We start from the raw sequence: 9,231 nt of genomic DNA, 5'->3' as shown, positions 1-9,231 counted from the left end.
ATCCCCAACCTCAAATGACAATGCAGAGCTATAGTAATAAAAACAGCATGGTACTGACAGGAAGCAGACATATTGATCAGTGGAATCAAACTGAAGATCCAAACATAAATCCACACTCCTATAAACACCTGATTTTTTTGTAAAGAAGGCAGAAATATACAATTACATATTAAAATCCAGAAACATGACTACTCTGGCTGAAATACAGGTGTGCACCTAGCACATGGCTTTAGTGCTTCTGGATGAAATACACACACACTCTTAGTACACACCTTTAATCCAAAACAATGAAGGTAAAGTTAGCACCCATATTTGAAAGTGATGTCTAATTGAGAAACAAGGTGACAAATGAGAGAAAGATTTGACAGAATAGCATATGTCCCACTCTCACAACAGGGGAAAGCAGCACAGAGAGAGATTGAGAGGGGGCTGTTTTATTGGGAGAGTTTTACAGAGACAGGCTGAAGAGAGAACAAACTAGACACAGGTGAAGATAGAATGAGCCAAAGGATGAGAAAGTGCCAGAAGATTAGAACACATTGCTAGAATTAGTTTAATACCAAGCAGAACAATTCAGTCAGAAGTGAGAGAAGCCAGATCGAATCAGTCAGCTTGGAAAGGAGTTTGAGCCAGAACAGTTGAGTTGAACCAGCCAGCCAGAATTCAGAAAGAGTTAGAAAGGTTGAGCAGTAAATTTCAGAGGCTAAAAACATTCTAGGCCTAGATTAGATTGTATGAAGGCTAGAATCTTCTGGGACTAGGCCTAGGTTAGGAGACAGAGGAAATAAGCCTCCAAGACAACAATTGAATCAGGTGAATAAAAGTTACTTTTATACTTGAGTAGCTGAGATTACAGGCCTGAGCTCCCAAACACAGCTTTCAGTTCAGGATTTTTGTTTTTGTGCTTTTGTTTTTGTTTTGTTGTTGTTGTTTGCTTGTTTTGTTGTTGTTGGCTTTAGTTTTGGTTTTTTCGAGATAGGTTTTGTGTGTATGAGTGTAGCCTTGGCTGTCATGGCGCTAAACTAGCTCTGTAGACCAAGTTGGCCTAGACTTCACAGAGATCTGCCTGCCTCTGCCTCCTGAGTGTTAGGATTAAAGGAGTGTGCTGAAATACACTCTTAAAAAAAAAGCATCTTCAACAAATGTTGCTGGTTAAACTAGGTGGCTACATTTAGAAGACTCCAAATAGATCCATATTTATTACCCTACACAAAACTCAACTTCAAATGAATCAAAGATCTCAATATGAAACCAGATACACTGAACTTGGTAGAAGATAAAGTGGGGAATAACCTTGAACTCTTTGACACAGGAGACAACTTTCTGAACAGAACACCATTAGCATAGGCACTAAGATCAACAATCAATAAATGGGACCTCTTGAAACTTAAAAGCTTCTATAAGGCAAAGGACACCATCCAAAGGACAAAGAGGCAGCCTATAGGTTGGAAAAGATTTTTACCAGATCTACATCCAATAGAGGTCTAATATTCAAATGATATAAAGAACTTTAAAAAGTGGATATCAAGAAAACAAATACCCTGCTACTAGAAGCATTGCAGGAGTGGCAATGTGTGTGTCAGTAGGTGACAGAGAGGAGAGAAGTTATGCCTACACTCAAGATATTCACAATCAGTGTGAATATCTGGATGATCAGTAGACTGACATTCTCTGGAAAAGGCGAGCCCGAGACAACCATCAGCCCACTGCTATGGAGGCACGAAGGCCCAAACAGACTTCCAGGGTAGGAAGCAAGCTGGAGACAGAAGACACAACCCACCCCACCCTGTAGGGCTCAGGAGAGAAGCAAGCCCAAGATGACCACCAGTCTCACACCATGGGGTCCAAACAGAGAGCAAGCCTGAGATGGTCACCAGTCTAGGGCTGAGCTGGCCTGAGCTGGCAGCAGGTGGGGTGGTGGATAAGACCATGCCTGAGATGATCCCTGCCCCACGCTATATTTCACAGGCGAGGCATAGCAATCCTGAGACAGCTCCTGAGACAACCCCAGATACATAGAGACCCTGGCAAGCAAGTGGTGGAGAAATGGAAGAGAAAGAGAAACAGAAGGATATGGGCACAATGAAGAGAGGCATAACTGGAGACTTGAGGGTAGTGGGGAACAGCCTGATGTAAGAAGCTGGTGATGCCTCCTGTGAGCATGGTGGGGTCCTGGCCTGTGTCAGAGGGCCAAGTCTGAGACCCCTGGAGCAGCAGGGCTCTGTTACCACCAAAGGCCAGGCAGATGTCACTGATCTGGGCTGCAGCTTGGGGATATGTTGAGACCTGCTCAGCTGTGCAAACCTACTCCTTACCTAGGCATCCTGGGAGAGCAGGCATGAGAGCAAGAGAGCTGACCCTGCCTTGAGCCAACTGCAGTATGTAGTAGAGCAGGCCCTGCGCATGGTCCAGGAACCACAGTAGAGATGGCCCTCATTGCAGGAGTTGTAGGTGAGGCAGCCCTGAGGGCATGAGCCTGGGAGAGTTGGCCTGCCACTCATCCCTTGTGCAGTGGCATGGATGAGGAAGAGATATGCTCCTCCCTGCTTGACTCTCCGTCTATGGCAGGTAGGAGACCTGGCCGTAGGGAAGGAGAGCTTTCCCTGTCCCTCAGCAGCTGCAGCACTCTGGAGAGTGCACCCTGCACACTGCCTGGGCAGGACAGCAGTGGGGGCACAGGCGAGGCAGCCCGAAAGACGTGAGCGAGTGAAAGCCAGCCTTGACTCTTTACTGCGTAGTGGAGTGTATAAAGGAAAAATGCCTTTCTCCCCTCTCTCGTCCCTTGCTACCTATGGCAGGTGGGAGAGCTGGCCCTGAAGTTATGAGAGTGGGAGAATTGACCCTATCTCTTGCCTGCTGCAGCACTTGGGAGAATGGTTCTGCACCTCACCTGGGCAGCACAGTGGAGCTGACCCTGATGGGTTAGCCCTACGGGCATGACAACTAGAGAGCTTGCTCTGCCTTTTATATGTGGCAATAACGGATGGGCTAGTGGGGAAGTAGACCTGGCCCCTATGATGTGAGCATGAGAGCTGACAGGCTGACCAGCTCAGACAGCTCTCAGACCCAGATCCAGGGCTTCCAATTGGTCCCAACATCTACCCCATTAATTAACTGCTGGAGCATAAAGGGGCCAGTCCTACATATCCAAAGCTACAGGATCTCCATTACTCAGAGTAAAAATAGGATATCTTAGAGGAGTTCCAGTAAGGTCCTAGTATTGATAGAGTAGCAGAAGCCAGAGGCCTCATACCAAACCAATAAGTCATTGTAGTGAACATTTGCAAATAAAGAAGTTTGGAGAAAGACACACAGGGTATATACTCACTCATATAGACATATAATATACCTACTAAAATCTGAACATCTAAAGAAACTAATCAAGAGGGAGGACCAGGACCCTGACTAAAATGCTCAATCCCCATCCCAAAAGGCAAAGAGGATGGATATGAGAAGAAGGAAACAGGAAACAAGTTAGGAACCTGCCACAGAGGGCCTCTGAAAGGCTCTGCCCTGCAGACTGTCAAAGCAGATGCTGAGACTTATGGCCAAATGTTTGCAGTATGCATGGAATCTTATGAAAGAAGTGAGAAATAGTAAGATCCGGAGAGGACAGGAGCTCCACAAGGAGAGCAACAGAACCAGAAAATTTGAACACAGGGGTCTTCCCAGAAACTCATACTCCAAGGACCATTCATGGAAATAACCTAGAACCCCTGCACAGATGTAGCATTAGGAGTTCAGTGTCCAAGTGGGTTCCATAGTAATGGGAAGAGGGACTGCCTCTGACATAATCTGACTGACCTGCTCTTTGATCACCTCCCCATGAGGGAGGAGCAGCCTTACCAGGCCACAGAAGATGACAATGCAGCCACTCCTGATGAGATCTGATAGACTAAGATCAGAAGGAAGGAGAGGAGGACCTCCCCTATCAGTGGACTTGGGGAAGGGCATGCGTGAAGAAGGGGGAGGGGAGGGGAGATTAGGAGGGGAGGAGGGAGGGGCTTATGGGGGGACACAAAGTGAATAGAGTGTAATTAATAAAAGTTAAAAAAGTTAAAAAAGAGTGGGACACACTGTGACACACTACAACTTCCAAGAGATTTTTCCCCCTCTGTTATGGGGGAGGTGGCAAGGATGAAAGGCAAATAAGGGAAAGGGAGATGAGTGGAATTGGGATATATGACGTGAAATTCACAAATAACTAACAAAAAAATTTAAAAAATAAAAAGAAAACAAATAATCCATTTTTAAATTTTTATTTTTATTAACTACAATTTATTCACTTTGTATTACCCCTGTAGCTCCCTCCCACTCCCTCCCAACTCCATCCTTCCTTCCCTTTCTCCACCTGTGCCCCTCCCCCAGTCCAGTGATAGGGGAGGTCTTCCTCTCCTTCCTTCTGATCATAGTCTATCAGATCACATCAGGAATGGCTGCATTGTCTTCCTCTGTGGCCTGGAAAGGCTGCTCCCTCCTCAGGGGGAGGTGATCAAAGAGCAGGCCAATCAGTTTATGTCAGAGGCAGTCCCTCTTCCCACTACTATGGAACCCACTTGGACACTGAACTGCCATGGACTACATCTATGCAGGGGTTCTAGGTTATCTCCATGAATGGTCCTTGGTTGGAGTATCAGTCTCAGAAAAGACCCCTGTGCCCAGATTTTTTGGTTCTGTTACTCCTGTCCTCTCCACACGGAAACCAATCTACCCATACAGGCTAGTATTCTTGGTCCTGGGAAGTGCTCTGCATTCTACCAAAAGAGAAATGTAACCACCAACCCAGCTACAAACACTTTGATCTACAGTGGTACCTGCCTGCAAGGCACGCTAGTGTAATGGTGGCACAAACCTTGTAGAGCAACCACCCACTATCTGATTGAAGGCCTACTCCACAAGATGGAACCCACTGTTAATGCTGCATGGGTGACCAAGACCCTGAGACTAGGTATCTTGGGAACCTAAGTTAAAACCAAATTCTACTATTCTACTAAAGGAATATAATAACGTGACTACAATGACATTCTGCTACATTCATAAATCAGTGCCAGAGAAGTTTCTCCTGCAGTAGACGGGAACAAATATAGAGAATCACAGCTAAACAATATGAGACACTTAGCTCTAAATGGGATTCTCTAATCCTTCCCCTTAGGCCTTAGGGAACTCTATGGAAGAAAAGGCAGAAAGAGTACAAAAGCCAGAGAGTATGGAGAACACCAAGAAAATGGGGCCGTCTAAGACTACCAGGACAGCAGCCTACACAGGGCCTGCATGTGTCTGCGTCAGATGATGCCCTAGAACCAAAAGGAGAAGAGGATACACTCCCCATCCCTAATGTGAAAGTTATTTCAGGTTGATATCCACTTGCAAATGAAAATTCAGTTTTCTCCAAGGGAATCTCACTGGGGAAACGAACTACCTTAAGGTCAGACTGCATTCCCAGCAGTAGATGGCCAATAGAAAAATAACTCAATGGCATCTTTGAAGGCTCGTCTCACAATGTCATGTCAGGGAGCTTGTCTTTCTTTCCCTTTATAATTTTTTTATCTCTCTCTCTCTCTCTCTCTCTCTCTCTCTCTCTCTCTCTCTGTTTACCCCCACAAGTCCTTTGCATATATATTATGATGGTTTCTAGCTTAACGTCTTCTCAGATCCTAAGTGAGGCAAAGTTGTGGTTATTCTTCCATCCTTTACATGATATTTCAAATGCTAAGGAGGGACTAGAGTGATATTTCCCCTTTCGTAAATTTACTGTGCTTGCCTAGGGATGTGGAAATTGGAGGCCAAAGCTGATTATGAGGAAGAACACTGAACTTCCATGAGCTTCAAGCCTGCTAACTCCCACCTCCAAAGCTATGGAACAGTAAACTTACTGGCTGGTAGGTTTAGAAAGATGCTGTTTTGTGCAGAGTCAGGCTCGGCAGAGGCGTGGAAGCCAGCAAAGGTGGTCAGCCACAGACAGAGGATGATTTGCCCTGAGGCCTAGAGAAGACTCAGAATCACCCTTAAGCTTCAAGCTTGGAGATATGGCTCAGCCGACAACAGTATACACTGCTCTTGCAATGGAGCCAAGTTCAGCATTCATGGCAGATAGCTCACAAAGCTCACAACTCTACTGAGGGGTTACTGACACCTGTGTCCTTCAGGGGCACACACACACATTCAAATAATAACTAAGGGAACAAAGAGTTAAAGATGCATGATTTTAAATCAAGTGGTAGCACAAAAAAAATGTAAAGAAAAATACCTCTTTCAGAAAAAAGTGCAGATTTGTTACACAGAAATGTCCTCAGTGCAGACAGTGCCCTCAAAACAAGATATTACTGTTCTTATTGTTTTGAGCTGAAGGCAGTTGAGAAACAAGAATGATGAGGAACAGTCTGTCTCAAGATGCCCCTCATTGAAAGATGGATTCTCCAAAAGATAATCCTAGCATCAACCAGGAAAAATTCAACTCCTATCTGTCACAAGAGTAAAACTAGACCAGCTCTTTACTGACTATTGTACCTCCCATCTGTTCCTCTAAGGAACATTCATTTCTTCCAGGAAAGACCTATTTCCCACAAGTGAACACATGTTTGAACCTGCCACTGTTTCCCTTGCTGAGATAAGAAATAAGGTCTGAAGGTGATCAAGACATGATAGAACTCCTCAAATACACTGACGTTTGAGAAAGAAAAGCTGGAAAATCATACTCTTTTCATCCCTTCTTTCCCCAAAAGCAGACTATAAAACACAACCGACATTTCACAATGGAGGGCATAATGACACGGTCCAGAGAGGCCCTCCTACTGCCAAAAGAAAATGATGCCCTTGCCTCTGAAGAACAGATGTGGGGAACATCTGGAGCACAGCCTTGCTAAGCTGAATGGAGTTTACATTCAAAGGCCTTTGGACTACCGAGCTCTGCATCACACTTAATAGAGCAACACACAGAGTCCCCTGTTTCTCTGACTTGCCCCTTTTGGAAGCACAGCTGGCACTTACAGCATACATTAACTACATGTGTGTTTACCTGCTTGTTAGTCCTTCTTCACAGATGCTTATGCCTTGCAATATCTGAGAAAGAGTCGTACTTTTTCTCACCTATGGTAGATTGTTCCAGATTCAGGGCACTTGCTCTGTGTGTGTGTGTGTGTGTGTGTGTGTGTGTGTGTGTGTGTGTGTGTGTAGTCCAAAAGACAACCTTAGATGTCATTCTTCAAAACAGGAAGGCCATCCAGTTTGTTAGTTCACCCATTAGGCCAGGCTGGCTGTCCCATGAGCCCCAGGTCTCTGCATGTCTCTGCCTCCCCAGAAAAGGGTTTACAAGCACCCACCAACAAGCTCAGCTTCTCAGAAGAGTTCTGGAGACTGAACTTGGGTCCCCTTGCTCAGGAGTTGGTAAAATACTTTACCAACTTTTTCTATCTCTCCAGCCTTCACTTTGTTTCTGTGATATCCTATTCATATAGGGAAATGCAACAGTAAAACATAATAAAACTGTATGCTCCGTGCCCTGTTGCTCTGCCTGAGTTGGCTTGTTCATAGACAGGACTGTCTAACTAGGACAGAGGGAAAGTCCTTCCTCACATACACTTGGAATAAGGAGACATAAAGAGAAGAATAAATTGACCCTAAAATTCAAGATGGAAGAGCTTTAACTGGCATGGTGGGAAGGTCAACATGACTTTTCAGAAAAGGGCAAGCCAAAAACGGCCAATTTATAAACAAGCAATGATTTTTCAAGGTGGTATGCAGCTCTCTGAAGTTTTTTTTTTTTTTTTTTTTTTTATGTATTCATCCTTTACAATTGTCAAGTTTATGGATTCATCCAAAGAGAATGCCTCCCAGTGACCTCTAGAAAGAACTCTGCTTTTGATTTCATTCCACTTGCTAATCTTCCATGCCAGCAACTAGCTGCCTCTGTGTTGTGGTGGATTGCAGCCTGTTCTGCTTAGGATGCACTAGTGAAAAGCTGGCCTTTGTCTTTGCTGCTTTTCTAGCTCATGCATCGCGGAACCCTACTGCTTTCTAGAAAATTCCCTATGGTCCTGTCTATGCCTCACCTTTTCTTTCTCCCTGCAGCCCAAACTTTGCACCTAATCTGGAGAGATCAGAACTATATCTACAGAGTGGCTCTGTTTTTCCTGAGTGAAACAAATAAGAAATAATTTAACGGCTTTTTCCCCCCATTCCACTCTCTGGCATTCTCTCTTAGTATTCTGAGACCCATGGCAACAGCCACACAAAACTGATTTTCCATTGCTCTGAAATTTGTTTTTCTTGTGGCTGACAAATAATAAGGGGTTCTGTCTAAAAGTAGGCCTACACCCTACAGTACCTTGTTATTCTTAGGATATATTGAAAAATGCCACATATACAATAGATCTGATATGAAATAATTTTACTGGATGGAGATGGAGAGAGAAGGGTAGACATAGTAGAGACATCCAGGAGAGAAACTGAGGCAGAGAGAGTGCAGAGAGAAGAGAGAGATGGTGAAGGGTGCCCAGGAAAGAGGGGGAAATCAAGGCAGAGGGAGGAGCAGAGAGAGAGAGAGAGAGAGAGAGAGAGAGAGAGTGGGTGGGAGTGGCAGACCAGTTATATCTGAAGCACCTGGCCCAGGTGATGATATAGGATGCAGGTGGTGACAGGGGATGTTGTCAGGACCCTAAAGGCCCCTAAGGGCAGACCAGTTGAATTGCCCACAGAACATAACATTCCTCCCTTTGTCTTTAATTAAAAAATAAGGAACTAGGGCAGGGTGGTAAGGAAGGAATGAGGATGTTGGACTGCTTCTCATGCAAGGCAAGTTCACTGTAAATGTAGGTTCACTGCAAGCAGCTCTTGGCTGCCATGTAAGGGAGAGACAGAGAGACAGAGACACACAGAGAGAGACAGACAGAGAGAACCAAAATGTATGGATTACATGGTGAAGAGAAGGGGAAGCCCCTGCCCTGGAAAGATCAGGGTGTGGTTTGCCAGCCATCCGCAGCAGACAGGGACTGAGGGATGCTGGGAGAACCTGGAGCTGTTTGTCCTGAAGCATACCATTCCAGCCTTTTGTTGATAATAAATGGAAAAGGGGAGAAGAATAATTTTCTGGCTACTTCCTGCTCACACTGGGGCAGCGATAGGGAGGCCAAAAGGCTGAAATGTTGGCCATGTCCAGGAAGAGCAGGCTGTTGTGTTTGCTGTCCAGGATCTGAGAACATGTGCAGCTGGGAGGGAAAGTGAAGGTCCAGCTGG

The 9,231-nt window shown here is 45.2% G+C and overlaps 1 non-coding gene across 1 annotated transcript; it reads left to right on the top strand.

Moving 5' to 3' along the window:
• The first annotated feature begins 1,540 nt into the window (after nt 1–1,540).
• LOC132651999 (small nucleolar RNA SNORA17) lies at nt 1,541–1,669 on the top strand. Its single transcript, XR_009589509.1, has one exon. It is a non-coding gene; the product is annotated as a small nucleolar RNA SNORA17 (small nucleolar RNA).
• Nucleotides 1,670–9,231: the final 7,562 nt, after the last annotated feature.

The sequence above is a fragment of the Meriones unguiculatus genome, chromosome 1 (genome assembly GCF_030254825.1).
Source record: "Meriones unguiculatus strain TT.TT164.6M chromosome 1, Bangor_MerUng_6.1, whole genome shotgun sequence".
Lineage (NCBI taxonomy): Eukaryota > Metazoa > Chordata > Mammalia > Rodentia > Muridae > Meriones > Meriones unguiculatus.
Note: the sequence above shows the minus strand (reverse complement) of the source record. Positions and strands in the feature narration are given on the sequence as shown.